Source organism: Lissotriton vulgaris, chromosome 2_1 (assembly GCF_964263255.1).
Source record: "Lissotriton vulgaris chromosome 2_1, aLisVul1.2, whole genome shotgun sequence".
Lineage (NCBI taxonomy): Eukaryota > Metazoa > Chordata > Amphibia > Caudata > Salamandridae > Lissotriton > Lissotriton vulgaris.
The window spans coordinates 1,323,538,963-1,323,557,538 of NC_141687.1; positions in this window are offsets into that span (position 1 = coordinate 1,323,538,963).

An 18,576-nucleotide genomic window follows, 5' to 3' on the forward strand; every position below is an offset into this window, starting at 1 on the left:
TAAATGTTGGAGTAAGTGACCATGTTTCTTGCAGCATGATAATATCTTGCTGATTAATATATTCAGCCCATTCCAGTGTGTTAATCTTGCTTGCTATGCCTGCAATATTCCATGATACTAGGGATAATATATTAGATTTGCATTGATCGGGTAGGTGATCTTCTTTCTGAGCTCTTGCATTGGTTGGCGCTTCTAATAAAGATATTTGTCCAACCCTTGGGCTGATCTCGGTCTCACTAATCCCAGTAGCACGTATATAAGCTTCCATTGCTATATTTGGCCCTTTTAGAGCGGGTTTGTTACATATCAAATACAATGGTTTTGTTTTCTCTGTGATCGGGTAACCCAGATTAGTGCTAATTATGTTTCCTTCTCTTGTATGATTTTGTTGCAACGGCCCAATATGAGGGGCTGGGTTGTAGCTTTCGAGTCAGTCGCATTCATTTAGATCCGATAGAGCCGAAAAGCAGTTTTCCAAATTTAGTCCCCAGTCACCGTTAGTACCGCCCCTATCCCTTCTAGGGCCAACCACTGACCACTTCGTTCTAAGGATAGTTGGTTTTGCTAATAGACCTCTTCTACTATAGAAGAAGTCTAACGTTAGCGGGACTATTTCTGCCGTTCTTCTTTGGGGTGGAAGAATGTTTTGTAGGATGTCTGGCAATACATCCGGACCCTTCAGATTTAAAACTACACAGTCCCCGGCAAATTTCTTGGGTTTAGACCCTATCCACTTTACTCTTCGAGCTGATAACAAATCCTCGGTCAATTTTTCTCTACCCCAAGGAGTTGCTTGGATATTATTGCCTAGCCACTGCAGTGATTTGTTTAGAAGTGAATCTGGGGTCTCAATCTGGTCTTTTCTCAATATTGGGACATTAGCAAGTACTAACACTAAGGGTGACGCTTCCACTATCAACTCGACAGGATTTGAGTCAAGGTGGGGATCAGATATAGAACCATTCTCTGCTATTGGGGGGGGAACCACATCAACTGGGTTGACAGGGACACATGTGACACTAGGAGCACCAGACTGGACTGATGCCAATGTAGTTTTTGCATTCTCAATCATATTTTCCTGAAGCTCATCTATTTTATTTATGATTAAATTAGGAATGTCCCCCAAATTGTCATTTGCTGCTTTTAATAGGGCTTCTAATTTGTGTACTTTATCGGACAAGTGATCTATTTTGGATATAAGTGGTTTTACTACTCGTACCAACCTAGATTCTAGCATACCCATAAATTTATTGGACAACAGATCATCCCAATCTATAGTGCTACTCCCTTCCTCCACTATGTCATCAATTACATTTTTGTGTTCAGTACTGATTACGGTTAAAGGTTTTTTACTGTTTGACCGTAGTCCCGGTCTTTTGGAGGTAACTTTGGTGGGTTTCTTAGCTGCTCTAGGCGCAGGGACTGGCGTTGGCGGGGTAATACTGCCATCAACTGACACTAAATCATTACAGTGCAGATTGGGTTCAACACCCACTAGTGAATCTATGTTCGTGACAAGTTGTGGGACATTTATAGAGGTGTTCGGTGCAGAACAAACAACATTTTCCACATTATCAGTGTCACTTAGATTCATGGTTTCTATGTCCAGGTCAATTAGGCAGGATACCTCTGTTTGGGCACAAGGTGGAGAGTCGTTAAGCCCTAGGGAGGACCGCCGATCATTGATTATTTTAGTCACTCTATGCACTAGGTAGTTCTCCATGGTATTGACAGGCGTAGCAGGTGTTTTCTGTTTTGACATTGTAGATCAAAGAGGCACAGTTGGATAACAAATCAGCCCCGAACGTGTACACAGTCAAGAACAAATAAGGCACTATGGCAAGTAACTCACGGTACAACAGATGTTAGTGTCCCGGTCCAGTCCAGTCGTGGCCAGTCTTGGACTGTCTTAGACTGTCCGCCCTTTGTCCGGGCTTCGTCCGGGCGTCCCGCTCGCGTCCCGCGACGCGGAGGACGGCGGGATTTTCAAGCGCCTCCGGGCGCGATGACCCCAGGGAAGGTGTTCCGGGTCAGGGACCAGGCTGGGAGATGTAGTTCCCTTCAACCGGCGGCCGCGAGGGGGACTCGAGCGGCGGCGGGGAGGAAACCAACAAACGCCCAAACAGGTAGGCGAGGAGCGTTGAAGACACTTAGCACCCACAGGCAGGATCCGACAATGCTGGCAAGACACCCGCTCCACCGAGGACGGCGGGATTTTCAAGCGCCTCCGGGCGCGATGACCCCAGGGAAGGTGTTCCGGGTCAGGGAGCAGGCTGGGAGATGTAGTTCCCTTCAACCGGCGGCCGCGAGGGGGACTCGAGCGGCGGCGGGGAGGAAACCAACAAACGCCCAAACAGGTAGGCGAGGAGCGTTGAAGACACTTAGCACCCACAGGCAGGATCCGACAATGCTGGCAAGACACCCGCTCCACCGAGGACGGCGGGATTTTCAAGCGCCTCCGGGCGCGATGACCCCAGGGAAGGTGTTCCGGGTCAGGGAGCAGGCTGGGAGATGTAGTTCCCTTCAACCGGCGGCCGCGAGGGGGACTCGAGCGGCGGCGGGGAGGAAACCAACAAACGCCCAAACAGGTAGGCGAGGAGCGTTGAAGACACTTAGCACCCACAGGCAGGATCCGACAATGCTGGCAAGACACCCGCTCCACCGAGGACGGCGGGATTTTCAAGCGCCTCCGGGCGCGATGACCCCAGGGAAGGTGTTCCGGGTCAGGGAGCAGGCTGGGAGATGTAGTTCCCTTCAACCGGCGGCCGCGAGGGGGACTCGAGCGGCGGCGGGGAGGAAACCAACAAACGCCCAAACAGGTAGGCGAGAAGCGTTGAAGACACTTAGCACCCACAGGCAGGATCCGACAATGCTGGCAAGACACCCGCTCCACCAAGGACGGCGGGATTTTCAAGCGCCTCCGGGCGCGATGACCCCAGGGAAGGTGTTCCGGGTCAGGGAGCAGGCTGGGAGATGTAGTTCCCTTCAACCGGCGGCCGCGAGGGGGACTCGAGCGGCGGCGGGGAGGAAACCAACAAACGCCCAAACAGGTAGGCGAGGAGCGTTGAAGACACTTAGCACCCACAGGCAGGATCCGACAATGCTGGCAAGACATAGGATAGCAAAACATAGCATAACAAAACAAAACATAGTATAGCAAAACACAACAAAGCATGCATAGCATAACAAAATACAACAAAACATAGCATAGCATAACAAAACATAGCATAACAAAACAAAGCATAGCATAACATAAAGCATAGCAAAACAAAACATAGCATAGTATTACAAGACATAGCATAACAAAGCACAACAAAACATAGCAGAACAAAACATAGCATAAGATAGGAAAACATAGCATAACATAAAACAAAGCATACCTGTAACGGGGTGGAGTGCCCTTCCAATGGACAGGACTATGGTCACGATTGGTGGTCGGCTGTTCCTCTTTTACCCACTTCTATCCCCTCTCAGCAGCAGCCCGCCCCTTACACATTCGAGGACTGGCCAGGTGACCCGGGTGGATGGGAAACCGCGGAGGAAAAGAACCCTGGCACCTTTAACTGGGGATTCCAGTATGACGAGACTCCTCCCCTCATGGACGTCATCGTGGCAGGCCCCCAAAAGGAAGGAGGAACCCGGAAGACGGCGGACGTGTTTCCCTGGAGGTAGAGAAAGGAGAAGGTGAGCTGAGGAGTGGAGAGAACCCGAAGACACAGGACGAAGAGAGCCGTGCAGCGCAGACCGAAGACGCCCGCGACAAGCCAGGAGGCCAACGGTTCTGCGACTCGCCCCGCCACGCTCCCGCGGGAGGAGCGTGGCTCAACAAGGTACGGGGCACTGTATCGGGTTGGGTGGGACGGCGCTACCAACCTCCAGAGTAACAAGCCCAGCTGTATATATCTTCTGTACAGTCTACAACCCTTTCCCTGCACGAGCACTCAAAAGACGCCTCACGATCCTGTATATAGCAATCACACTTGTGCACCTTGTTTCCCTCACTCCCGGCCCTTAAAGTATTCAAACCGGACACCCTCCTAAACCCGCTTCTTTGTTTCTTTTCCTTTGTGGTGCCGGTTCCTGACGAAGTGCCTCACAGCCACAGCCTGTCCTACTGGATACAATCTGGAGTCCCCAAGGAACATCAAGACGGACCCAGCTGTATTTGCCCAGGAAAGGATAACGAGCAGGAGAAGAAAGGCTTATATAAAAATAAAACCGTCTTTGAGATCTTTACTTAAAGTCTCTGATTCTGTGACTCCTCCCTCGGTCGCCCCGGCCCAACCCCCACAACACCATAACAAAACATAGCAAAGCAAAACACAACAAAACATAGCATAGCATAACAAAACACAACTAAACATAGGATACATAACAAAACATAGCATAACAAAGCATAGCAAAACATATCATAGCATAACAAAACACAACAAAGCATAGCATAGCATAACAAAACACAACATAGCATAGCACAACAAAACAAAGCATAACAAAACATAGCATAACAAAACATAGCAAAACAAAGCATAGCATAATAAAACACAACAAAACATGGCATAACAAAACATAGGATAGCATAACAAAGCATATCATAGCAAAACACAACAAAACATAGCATAGCATAGCATAATAAAACACAACAAAACAAAACATAGCATAGCATAACAAAACAAAGCATAGGACAGCAAAACTAAACATAGCATAGCATAAGAAAACAAAGCATAGGATAGCAAAACAAAACATAGCATAACAAAACACAACAACACATAGCATAACAAAACATAGCAAAACACAACAAAACATAGCATAGCTTAACAAAACACAACAAAACAGCATAGCAAAACAAAATATATAATAGCATAGCAAAACATAGCATAGCATCCCAAACACAACAAAACATAGCATAGCATAACAAAACATAGCATAGCAAAACAAAGCATAGCATAAAAAAACACAACAAAACATAGCATATCATAACAAAACATAGCATAGCATAGCAAAACATAGCATAGCATAAGAAAACACAGCATAGCATAACAAATCAAATCATAGGATAGCAAAACATAGCAGAGCAAAACAAAACATAGGATAGCAAAATAAAACATAGCATAGCATACAGCATCACTCACCACCACCACAGCATCACTCAGGGGCACCACAACATCACTATGTGCTACCACAGCATCACTGAACGCCACAGCATCACTCGTTCGCCATCACAACATCACTTAGCCCCACCACAGCATCAATCTGTGCAATCATTCAACAACAACTGGTTCAAATATGTTCTCTCAATGTTTCAAGCTTTATTGCAAATGTAGCAAAAAGATGTTAATATTTCACTTCTGTTCTTGGATTTTCGTCACAATAAAATGCACTGAACATAATCTTCACAAACGTTATTTACAAAAGTTTAAGCTATTGCCATTATAAATTACAATAACTTTTATTTAAGTATTAATTATTTAAAAAAATTAAAAGCCGTTGTTATTTGTAATATCAAAACATGTAAGTCACGTAAATACAACACATATTGCATTACAAATGCTATAGGTGTCACATTTGCGAAAGTTATAACTATTGGCATTGTGAATGACAAAGCTATTCATGTAGCTATTTTCAAAAACAAAACATAAATAAAAAACGTGTCATTTACAATACCAATAGCTCAGACTTTCCTAATGCGAGACCTATTGCATTGCAAATGCTTGTTCTATGTTTGCGACCTCATGGATTTATTTGATGGCAGTGTAGTGTTGTCCCGGTCACACGGTGTTACCATCCTTTTAAACATCATTAATCATTATAAGTACCCAAATAAGGGGTTAAAAAAGAAAGGTTAAAATAAATGTCAACTGATAAGGTATATTTTCATCCTGATCGTTTGGTTTGGTTTGGTCGTACGTTAAAACTATTTATTTTTCCTCAAATCCGCTTCCCTTGCAGACAGACGTTCAGCACCTACCTTAGCTCAGAGGAGTCTGGGGGAATATGAGGTACTTACTAGCCTAACGGCTAACTCGTAGGTAGTAATACTTCGAAGGGCCAGTAGAGGGAGCAATAGTACCAACTGTTCTTATTTGCTCGTGTGGCCTTCAAGCACAACCGCCAAAAACGAATGCCCTGGTACATAATTCGACTTTTTTCATTTCCCCCTGAAGACAAGAAGTGAAACAGTGGCCCTTCATAAGAAGTATTGTCCAGAAAAAAAATATATTCTGGGTGTATTAATGACTATGAGCAGTCCCCGACCGTCAGCGATGTTCGATCTGTTTTAAACTTTGCGCATAAATAAATACAACTCTAAGCTTTTGTACCCCTTCACGCCACAAGCAGAAACTTAGTAAACATATGCGTGATGTCATTTACAGCTGTCAGCAGGTTTATGGGCGAGGAGTGTGGAAGAGGAATCCCACTGCTCCGCCATACAAAAACACAGTGCTGCAAAGAACGGAGGAGTACCTGTCGGTGGTGCAATATTACTCACAGCTGCAGGACAGCCTCGGACAGGAAGCGGCAGCTGTGATTCTGAGCTTCCTTCCTTCTGTTTGTTTATGTTATGTCTCATCACTGTGCGGGCTCTAAAGCACAGATGCCTTACATTGAGCATTATCTGACTGCTGTTCGCTTAATCTTCAATTGCAGATAATAAAAATATGGCAGTCACAGGAATGACTTTCTATCATTAAGGAGAGGGCAAAAGTAAAGATACACAAATATAATTCATCTTGAAATTTCAAGTGAGGACAATCAAGGCCTTTCATGTGCTTGGGGCCTCATTCGAGTGCTTAGGCGGAAGTAGTGTTCATTTCGTAGCCCTGGAGTTATTAATAAGACTGGTGGGTCTGTTGAACCTGTTGGTGGGGCAAAAATGAGAATTTCTGATTGAAGCTTGAGAATCCTCTGAGTAATGATGATCGACTTGTAATTAATATTTTGGGTTTGGTTCTCCTGGTAATTTCTCATTTCCCCCTGCAACTTCTCATTCAATCTCCCCCGGGGAACATTGGGAGATCTGCAAAAACTCCACAGAACTCATAATTACTGATGGGCCCAGTGACATGGTTACTGCCCAATAGGATTTAAGGGAATCTCATTATGAGGCCCCTAGCAGTTTCAGGGAGTTTATGGTGTGATTGCCAATGATCCACAAACTGTTCTCCTAAATTTTCCTTTTAAAATATTGTTGTTGCTTCTCATTTTATGGTTTTTCAACTCTGACTCACTCATGCCTGTCACACCATTATCTTGTTACTGGGGCTAAATATACTGTCAATCAAACATTCAAATGACGCTTGTAGTGTAAGCGGTCATTTAAATGTTGTAAGCCACTCTTACACGTTTGTGCCAAGGAAGGGACAGTAACATGTCTACTTTTGGTGTACATCTGGTCCTCAATTAATTTTGAATTAGTCCTCCTCTTTCATGGCTTGTATGACTTTTTTTCCTGTGTAGTAATGTAGTGAGTACTCCAAAGTCCTAGTTATTGAAAATGAGGCACAAATGTGTAAACAATCTATATCCGTCCTCTGAGTCTTTCTTCTTCCAGGCAGACATTGGTCTGATCGGGCCTGCAGTGCAGAGGCATAAGCCATGACCTGACAGTTCACTCCTTGTCTATCACAGCTCGCTGCTTGTTCTTTTAACATTTGCTGTGTTCATGTTTGAAACTTCCATTCCACTCGCAGCGCCCTTTTCTGCGACTCTTGGTGTCCATACACCTACATTTACAATATTTGTAGTACTACAAACAACACTTGAGGAAGTTTACAAAAGTAGCCAGGGAAAAAAAAACCTTTTTGCTGCTGCATTCGAGGAAAACACTCACTTTCTTGGTCTCCTTTGCAGGCAACTGTCTTGGTATTTAATTCATAGTTGTGCACTTTCAGAGAAAAATTCACAGTGTAATACTACAAATACTCCAAAGTGCATTTTAGAGTTGTACTGGTGGAGATTTCCGCCTCTCCTCTCTTTTCTGTGTAGATATCTCAGCCAAAGTGGTATTCTTTTCAGGAGTAAATGTGGGAGAGCTGGGAGGAATTGGCTGGAAAATGAGGAATACTTACTATTAAATGGAAGTATTTTAGGTAAATGTACGAGGGGTTTAGATAGGGACATGCTAATACAGAAAACACCCCCAAAAATGTAAGACCATAGCTATTCACAAAACACACTTCTAAGGTTACTATCGCTCTAATGGTGCCAAATGAGGTGTAACTGTTCTGCAGCCTGGCCTTGGAGTAAGCCAAGCACCATACATGGCCATTCACAAGGACTGCAACACATACCAATACAAAACAATGAAGGCAGGGGTAGGAAATAACACCCATAGGAGCTAATGTTGAATCATTTGAATGATTTCAACGTATATACAATTAGCTGTCTCTCCATAGCTAAAACATGCACCCCATTGGTTTACTGCAAAACTTGACTGTTTCTTCATCAAAAGTTGATCAGCATTTGGTGAATAAATAGTTACATGTGTGGAGTGTGTTTTTGCTGTGGAGAGACAGACAATTGTATAGGGGCAGTGGTGGTGAGTTCTGCGTAGTGCACCCTGACTGGATTGGGAAGGGACACATGGCACATGGTAAACCATAACGAGCACGAGTGTAGTGCGTGTGTGTGTGCGTATATATATATATATATATATATATATATATATATATATATACATATATATACATATATATATATATTCCTTGTACTCGTCTCACATCACCAGGAATTCGTTTCAATAGAGACGAGGCGAACCCAATTGCGTGCTAAATATTTTATTGTTCTTTTTTGCCCAGCACCGCCGCCATATATATATACCAGTAGGTAGTTATAGTTAGAAACTAGTTTCCATAGGAAAAGCATTTTTTGATTTGCTAACAACGTTGGCGTCGTTTGATGAATCTCCGCAAAATTCTCCGTAAATAAAAGTCTATTCAGGTCAGCTCCTATCCTCAAAGTTTGTGGGTGATTCGTCAAGTGGGGGCTGAGAAAAAAGGGGGGTCACAAAACACGTTTTTCCCATGTTAATTTCCATAAGAAATTTTGCGACAAGCTACAGCCCGAACTGCTGAACGGAATTACCCCAAATGTGGCAGAAAGGTAGAACTTGGTTCATAAAGTAACTTTTTTTTTAAATGGTGTAAATTCGTTCAGTAGTTTTTGAGAAATTCCTAAAATAAGAGTAAAAAAATTATTTGCACATAGGAAACTTTGTGGAAGGCTACAGCCGAAACTACTGAACGGAATTACCCCAAATTTGGCACAGATGTAGTGCGTGGCTCAGAAAGCAACATTTTTTTAAATGGTGTAAATCCATGAGTTGCTGAGAAATTAGAAAAGTAAAAGTTTCGATTATCTGGGAGGAGCATAAGTCCTGTGTGCGAGCTTCAATGTGATTGGCTGCCAACACTCCGAACCAGGAAGTGTTGGTAGCCATCTTGTGACTCGGTAGAAGCGAGTCTCCAGAAAACAGAGAAACAAAGATATAAACAAGAGAAGGGGCCAGTGTAGAAACACCCTGACCCCTTAGGCATTGTGAGGGGGTCCCAAAAGGACTCCCAGGGCTCAAAAAAACATTTTTAATTAAAAAAATTATTTGGCGCAATTGGTGCTGGGGTCGCGGTTTCCCATGTTTCATTTTAATGAGGTCCCAGGGTGGGTATGTTCCTGGGGCATTTGTTAAAAAAGAATAGCAGGGCTTGCTAGGGCTGCGGGACCCCGCTGTGGTATAGGCAGCTCCGGGGCTTCAGTCATGTTGGAAGGGGTGTTGTGCTGCCCCCCTCTTGGAGCCCTGCATGTGCTTATAACTTTGGCGTAGTTTGAGGAAGGTTTACGAAATTATCCAAATAGTTTTTCTTTTTTGATCAGCTCCTATATTGAAAGTTTGGTGGTTATTGGTCTGGGGGGGTTGAGAAAAAAGGGGGTCGCTAAACGTGTTTTCTTCATGCAATTTCCATACAAAACTTTAGAGAAGACTACAGGTGAAACTGCTGAACGGAATTACACCAAATTTAGCAGGGAGAAAGGTGATGGTTCAGAAAGCATGCTTTTGTTTCAATGGTGTAAATCCATTCAGAAGTTTTTGGGAACTATCAAATTATACAGATACTGACATTTGAGAATTCTGCCATCTGATTGGCTGAGGGGTTACGAGCACGAGCTTGCGGCTGATTGGCTGTGAACTGTTGAAACTAGGAAGTGTTGGCAGCCATTTGTGATTCAGTCCGTCAGCTCGCATCTGTCCATGTAGAAGCCATCTGGTCCGTAGTTTTACCTCTGCAGGGCAACACTGGTATCTCTGTCTGTGTGAGATACACTTTTCACGCTACCTCTCCCTACATCAGCAGGTCGCGGCTATACCTTTACAAGCCAGTGCGTCGGCTCGGAGCTCTGTGAGTCAGTCTGTCGGCACGATCCGCTACACTTCCGAAACACCACTGCACTGCCCTAAATCCTAAAACACTATTTCCAGCACGAACCTTCAAACACTACACAAACACACTGCACTACTCTAAATCCTAAAACACTACCCGCAGCACAATCCACTACAGTACACAAACACTACTGTACTACCCTAAACCATAGAACAGACCCAGTCCGTAGGCTCGCAGCTGTGCGTCTGCAAGCTGTCGGGTCCGCAGCTGTACATGTGCGAGCCAGTCCGTTAGGTCATAGGTGTGTCTCTACTAGCAGGGCAGTTGGCCCGTTGCTGTCCCTTTGTGAGTTAGACCAGAGCTCTCCCTTTGCGAGCCAGCACGCTGCTGTGGGTTTGCAAGCAGATGGCCCATAGCTCTCCTTGTGCGAGGCAAGCCCAAAGGCCACAGTTCTCCCTCTGCGAGCCTGCCCGACAGCCCACAGGTTTCCCTGATGTAGCCGGATCACAGAGTCAGTCTGCGAACCGATATTGGGATTATAAGTCTGCACTAAAAAGAGTCCTTGTGTTTATTAGTTGGAGCTACATATAAGGGCGGATGCACAGCTTCAGGTTATTCAGAAAAACTTGATTTCCCTGATCTGTGAAGTGTACTCCATCACTTCGGTAGATATGATCCATATCCAAATGTATGTTGTTGTTGTTGTAGATGGACCCCATTCTATGGTCTCTGAGGTATGCAGACACAACTTTGTTACCATTCTTCCTAGATTTATCAATCTGAGGACAAAATTGGTTTGACCATTTCCACTTCTGTTATTGGCATATATTGGAATATACAAAGACAGTTTGAGGCAAAAGCAACATCAGTTGTCTAAAGGTGTCCTTCATAAGCATTTCCAAACCTACACCAGTCAATGTGCCTAGGTCGTTTCCACCACAGTGCACAATCATGAGGTCAGGGTGTTGGAGATGCAAACACGTTTTAACTAAAGGCAACAATTGGTGCCACTTCAATCCTCTCAGTGCAAACCATTTAATGTCCACATTTTGAAAACCTAGGTCTAAGTCAATACGTCTCTGTTCTGCATATCTCTTGCACCAGAAAACATAGCTATGTGCTACGATCCACACTAGCATTTTGAAGGTATGGCTGGGAGGTATGGATAGATATATGTAGCTCATGCCGTCCGTTCGTCAAATAAGAGATATGTTTAAAGATATGGAACTACTTTTTTTTCCATACAAAACGATAACTGATTGGGTGATGAAAAGCATTGTTTTTTGGTTTTTTTTATTCAAATTTGTTTTATTGGTTTCAAGAAAGAGCACAGGCAATACATTGCAAAATGAGGGCCCCATATATAAATAGCATATGAGACAGACAAGCATGTCTTCTCCACAGAGCAAACTGCAATCAAGATACATGGGCCAAACCATAAGTGTGAGGCTGAAGCCATAGGTGTTGAGCCCGTTAAAAGAACACAATCTCAAGAACAGAAACCACTGCTTCTCTGCCTGCAGTGTTGCGTGTTGTGTGGGAAGCCCTATAGTATATGTAGCGCCATTCCCGGTCTGTCAGTGTCCTCTCCAGCTCCGCCTCCCAGCGTTTCTGTCCCGCTGCACGACCTATCGCAAGTGGGGGTGTAAGCAGCATATAGAGTTCCGTATACGGCTTTTATCCGATTTCTTCGTCACTAGCCACTTTTCAAAATCTGTCATTTGTCTGCATAACTAGTGGAGCATAATCAGGGTGTGTGAGCCAGTGCCGAAGTTAAAAATATTGGAAAAGTTGGGGGGCGACAACGCCATATCCCTGAGACAAATCCGAGAGGGGAAGAAAACCCTGCAGATCGAAGAGATTACCTGCCGACCTGCAGCTAGTACCGTGCCACTGTGAGAAGGTGTGAGGGTCATTGCCCGGTGGAAACTCTGGGTTGTCTAGGAGGGGAGTGAATGGGGAGGGGAAGGTCTTAAGGCCTCGTTTAACGGCAACCGTGTCCCAGACGCGCAAAATGGTGCGAGTGATAGGTGACTTTTGGAGGTATCTTTGCCAGTTATGCCGGAGGAGAAATGGAATCTTCCAAAGGGACGTCTGGGCCATTGCCCTGTCTTGGAACAACCATCTTTTTTCAGATTCCGGTCTATACCACTCCACTAAGTAGCAGAGCTGTGAGGCTTGAAAGTATTGCTGGAGATTGGGGATCCCAAGACCCCCCTCGTCCATGCCCCGATACGCTAATTGTTTGTGTAAGCGCGGACGTTTCCCCCCCAGATGAATTGTTGAAAGGCAGCCTGTAGGTTTGCGATGGCGCCAGCCGGAGGCATCACTGGAATAGTTTGGAAAATATACAGAATCTTGGGCAGGGCCGACATCATCACCGCCGCGACTCGCCCCAAAAGGGAGAGTGGTGGTTTGGACCACGGTGTCAGGTCTGCGCGAATCTGGAATGTAAGGTTGGCGTAGTTTGTGGCGACCAGCGAGTCCATGGAGGAGGTGAGGGTGATACCCAGGTACGGAATCTGTGTTCTCGTCTGCAGGCCCCCTCCGTACTCTGGCGTGCCCGCAGAAGAACAGGTATTTTTGCCCAGAGGTAGTATCAGCGATTTCCCCCTGTTCATCCTGAAGCCGGACACCTCACCAAAGGACTCTATCTCCCCCGAAAAGCATTGTTTTTTAAAAGTAGGGGGCACATTTGTTTTATGGAAAAGTATATTTGTGATTGGGTAAGAAAAAGCAGTTTAAACGTGGAGTACATATAATAGGATAACATTTGCTCAACTCAACCACACCTGCTACTTGCATTTGGAATTGCAAAAACAACAGGTGATGGACCGAATGTTGATCAATGTCACACATTCAACCCAGTCAAAAGATCTGGGTCCTAATCCATCGTTTTTTTGCACTCCACACCACCCTGGGTTAGACAATGGCGATATGCAAATCAGCTCTGACCCTGTGCCCCATGGGAACAGTCCAGTCCGAACTACAAAAGCCATGTCCTTCCCAGAACGGAATCAAGCATCCGAGGACCGGACCGGTTTCGAGGTAACACCTCTCATCAGCCCGGCTAGCTTGACTCCAGTGGTGTGGAGTGCCTGGGACCCACGTCTGGGCATCCCCAGTACACTTATAGCGGAATTGCAAAAACAACAGGTGATGGACCGAATGTTGATCAATGTCACACATTCAACCCAGTCAAAAGATCTGGGTCCTAATCCATCGTTTTTTTGCACTCCACACCACCCTGGGTTAGACAATGGCGATATGCAAATCAGCTCTGACCCTGTGCCCTATGGGAACAGTCCAGTCCGAACTACAAAAGCCATGTCCTTCCCAGAACGGAATCAAGCATCCGAGGACCGGACCGGTTTCGAGGTAACACCTCTCATCAGCCCGGCTAGCTTGACTCCAGTGGTGTGGAGTGCCTGGGACCCACGTCTGGGCATCCCCAGTACACTTATAGCGGAATTGCAAAAACAACAGGTGATGGACCGAATGTTGATCAATGTCACACATTCAACCCAGTCAAAAGATCTGGGTCCTAATCCATCGTTTTTTTGCACTCCACACCACCCTGGGTTAGACAATGGCGATATGCAAATCAGCTCTGACCCTGTGCCCCATGGGAACAGTCCAGTCCGAACTACAAAAGCCATGTCCTTCCCAGAACGGAATCAAGCATCCGAGGACCGGACCGGTTTCGAGGTAACACCTCTCATCAGCCCGGCTAGCTTGACTCCAGTGGTGTGGAGTGCCTGGGACCCACGTCTGGGCATCCCCAGTACACTTATAGCGGAATTGCAAAAACAACAGGTGATGGACCGAATGTTGATCAATGTCACACATTCAACCCAGTCAAAAGATCTGGGTCCTAATCCATCGTTTTTTTGCACTCCACACCACCCTGGGTTAGACAATGGCGATATGCAAATCAGCTCTGACCCTGTGCCCCATGGGAACAGTCCAGTCCGAACTACAAAAGCCATGTCCTTCCCAGAACGGAATCAAGCATCCGAGGACCGGACCGGTTTCGAGGTAACACCTCTCATCAGCCCGGCTAGCTTGACTCCAGTGGTGTGGAGTGCCTGGGACCCACGTCTGGGCATCCCCAGTACACTTATAGCGGAATTGCAAAAACAACAGGTGATGGACCGAATGTTGATCAATGTCACACATTCAACCCAGTCAAAAGATCTGGGTCCTAATCCATCGTTTTTTTGCACTCCACACCACCCTGGGTTAGACAATGGCGATATGCAAATCAGCTCTGACCCTGTGCCCCATGGGAACAGTCCAGTCCGAACTACAAAAGCCATGTCCTTCCCAGAACGGAATCAAGCGATGGATTTGGGCCCAGATCTTTTGACTGGGGGAGTGTGTGACATTGATCCACATTCAGTCCATCACTTGTTGTTTTTGCAATTGCCGCCCTAAGTGCGCTGGGGATGCCCAGACGTGGGTCCCAGGCACTCCACACCACTTGGAGTCAAGCTAGCCGGGCTGATGAGAGGTGTTACCTCGAAACCGGTCCGGTCCTCGGATGCTTGATTCCGTTCTGGGAAGGACATGGCTTTTGTAGTTCGGACTGGACTGTTCCCATGGGGCAACAGGGTCAGAGCTGATTTGCATATCGCCATTGTCTAACCCAGGGTGGTGTGGAGTGCAAAAAAACGATGGATTTGGGCCCAGATCTTTTGACTGGGGGAGTGTGTGACATTGATCCACATTCAGTCCATCACTTGTTGTTTTTGCAATTGCCGCCCTAAGTGCGCTGGGGATGCCCAGACGTGGGTCCCAGGCACTCCACACCACTTGGAGTCAAGCTAGCCGGGCTGATGAGAGGTGTTACCTCGAAACCGGTCCGGTCCTCGGATGCTTGATTCCGTTCTGGGAAGGACATGGCTTTTGTAGTTCGGACTGGACTGTTCCCATGGTGCAACAGGGTCAGAGCTGATTTGCATATCGCCATTGTCTAACCCAGGGTGGTGTGGAGTGCAAAAAAACGATGGATTTGGGCCCAGATCTTTTGACTGGGGGAGTGTGTGACATTGATCCACATTCAGTCCATCACTTGTTGTTTTTGCAATTGCCGCCCTAAGTGCGCTGGGGATGCCCAGACGTGGGTCCCAGGCACTCCACACCACTTGGAGTCAAGCTAGCCGGGCTGATGAGAGGTGTTACCTCGAAACCGGTCCGGTCCTCGGATGCTTGATTCCGTTCTGGGAAGGACATGGCTTTTGTAGTTCGGACTGGACTGTTCATATGGGGCAACAGGGTCAGAGCTGATTTGCATATCGCCATTGTCTAACCCAGGGTGGTGTGGAGTGCAAAAAAACGATGGATTTGGGCCCAGATCTTTTGACTGGGGGAGTGTGTGACATTGATCCACATTCAGTCCATCACTTGTTGTTTTTGCACTTGCATTTGGAAGGCACTATTTGAACTTAAAACAATCATGAACTTTTAACCTGCACATGCTGTTAAATGTTCGAGAAAATGTTGCAAAAAAATATTGTTAGGTTTAAAAAAATTGATGAACTTTTAACCTGCACGTTTTGTAGAATGTTCTAGAAAGTGTGTTGATATAATATGTTGCACTTCTGAATTCTATGTGTCCTTGAATATTAAAAAAAAATGTTTATATGGAAAATTCAAAAATTACCAATAGAGAGAAGTTTTACAATCTAAAAGAATCAAGGAACTATTCTAATTTGTTCTTTACATGTATTTATGTCTGGAGCAACAAAATTACAGACACAACAGCACCAGGAAGAGGAACAAGCATGGAGTGAGGGGACAGGGGGAGATGGGTGCTTTGGCACACATGCACAATTAAGTACAGCACAACTACAGACAAACCATGGCCAAAATGAAACACACCAACAAGGAGCACAAGTCACACAACTCACCAACATCACACCACTGAACAAGCACAGAAGTGAAAACCACACTGCTTGAAAGGGAGAAGGGTGAACAAAACCTCACATGAAGGGACATCTCACACACAATGCATCACACACACATAGGAAGCAGAGCACACCAACATCCAACACAACGTTGTCCAAACACAAACATTCGAACAATCGAACACAGGACACAAATGCACTCGCCTGTGGCGGATAAACTTCCAAAAGCATCAGTACGAAACAGGCACATGAGAACGCAGAAGTACAAACCCACAGTCCGGATGAGGTAGCAATTCACGTATGGCAGGCAGCCAGAGAGTCCGTGACACACACATTAGCATACAAATGAAGACACAACATATTTGGAGGCAAGTGAAAATGTGGAAACTTTATTAAAAAAAGTGTGTGTCAGTACGGCCAAGAGTAGTGCTACGATATGCAGACAAATGCAGCAGCATGCCTGAATAAGGAACGTAGAAAAACGTCCATGTTCACCTCGTGGTAGTCCATCACCAACACACGTCAGTGTCAAGCAGCGTTGGTTGTCCGTGCCTCAGACATCAGTTGACGCCAATGCAGCCATGTCCACTGTCATCTTTGGACATGTGACCAGATGCACAACATGCAATGATGCGGCGGGATACGTGCAATGTGGCACATCAAGTCGTGGTTGCAGGTACCTTGTCACTCGTCCATGAACACGAGTGCAGCTGCGTAAGCCACTAGTTCTAATGAGTGATGGTTGGTCACAATATTTGACATGTCGACGTAATCCATCAGCTAACCAAGACAGATGGGCTGACTCCAACCACTGTACCAATGTGCACCAAAGCAGAATCGGGGAGTGGGTCAAGTCAGTCAAGTCAAGTCAATAGATTTATATAGCGCGCTACATACCCAGAGGGTCTCAAGGCGCTTGAAGAAGGGTGGGGAATTACTTGTCAAATATCCACGTTTTAAGTTGCTTTCTGAATGCTAGGTGGTTCTGAGTAAGGCGAAGGTGAGTGGGAAGTGAGTTCCAGGTTTTAGCTGCCAGGTAGGAGAAGGATCTACCTCCCATGGTGGTTTTGTTGATGCGAGGTACAGTGGCAAGGGCTTGGTTGGAGGATCGTAGCTGGCGGGAGGGGGTGTAGAAGGACAGTCGTGTGTTGAGGCATTCGGGTCCGATTTCGTAGAGTGCTTTGTGTGCGTGGGTTAGGAGCCGGAAAGTAATCCTCTTATTGACGGGGAGCCAGTGGAGGTTTTTCAGGTGACCAGAGATGTGTTCTTTACGCGGGATGTCTAATATGAGCCTGGCTGAAGCGTTCTGGATGCGTTGGAGTTTTTTCTGGAGTTTTGCGGTAGTACCGTCGTAGAGGGTGTTTCCGTAGTCCAGTCGGCTCGTGACCAGAGCGTGGGTGACCGTTTTCCTAGTTTCGGTGGGGATCCAACGAAATGTTTTTTTGAGCATGCGAATGTCAATGTGCTCACTGCATACTACGACACGTGCAATCTCCCAGGCCCAGGTCCAGGTCCCAACATGCATGCCAAACATCCATGCATGCCATAAACGGGCATCACCATGACACTCCTGGTATGGGCCAACAGGGGCTGCACACACCCGTCGTAATCCATGTCAGCCACCCACACGTTGGAGAGGCATATGTCCATGCACCACTCGGATAGGCACGTGTAACATTGCAACACAGGTTGAACGCAGGTAACGTGCGCAATGCGGAAGCTCAGCCGGTAAGTGATCCGCAGCACTGCCAAAGGCAGTGCACCCAGGGCATGCAGCAGAACTGCAAAGGTATAGGTGGACGTGAATGTAGTCGACCATGTGTTCGGGATGCCCTGACATTGTGTCAGTGGCTCTGCTTGTAGCTGCACTGGCTTGCAGTGTGCCAGTATTGTGGATGAAATGGCACAGCTTGGTGCAATGAGCCTGGTCCGTGTGCAATGGGTGCAGCGCAGGGGTGTGGTGGGAGTAAGTGTGAAGGCCATTTCACACAAGCTAACTACGACGAAGGACTTTTGATCAAATCGGCAGTGCATAGTGTGGGAGACGGATTATATTATCGTGTCTGTCAAGTGGAGGGCTGGCCACCTGCAAGTTCCTTCTCGGAGCAGCAGATGTCCTAGCGCAAGATTGCTCAGCCAAAGAACCTTTCATCCCTACAGTAACTTCTCCAGCTGCATTCATACAGGATGTGTACAGAGGCCGGTCGTGGGTGCTGTGGAATGTCTGCGACCCTGGTCATCATGAATGAGATGCCCAGCACGTGGCACATGGGCGGGTTCACTGTTCACTACGT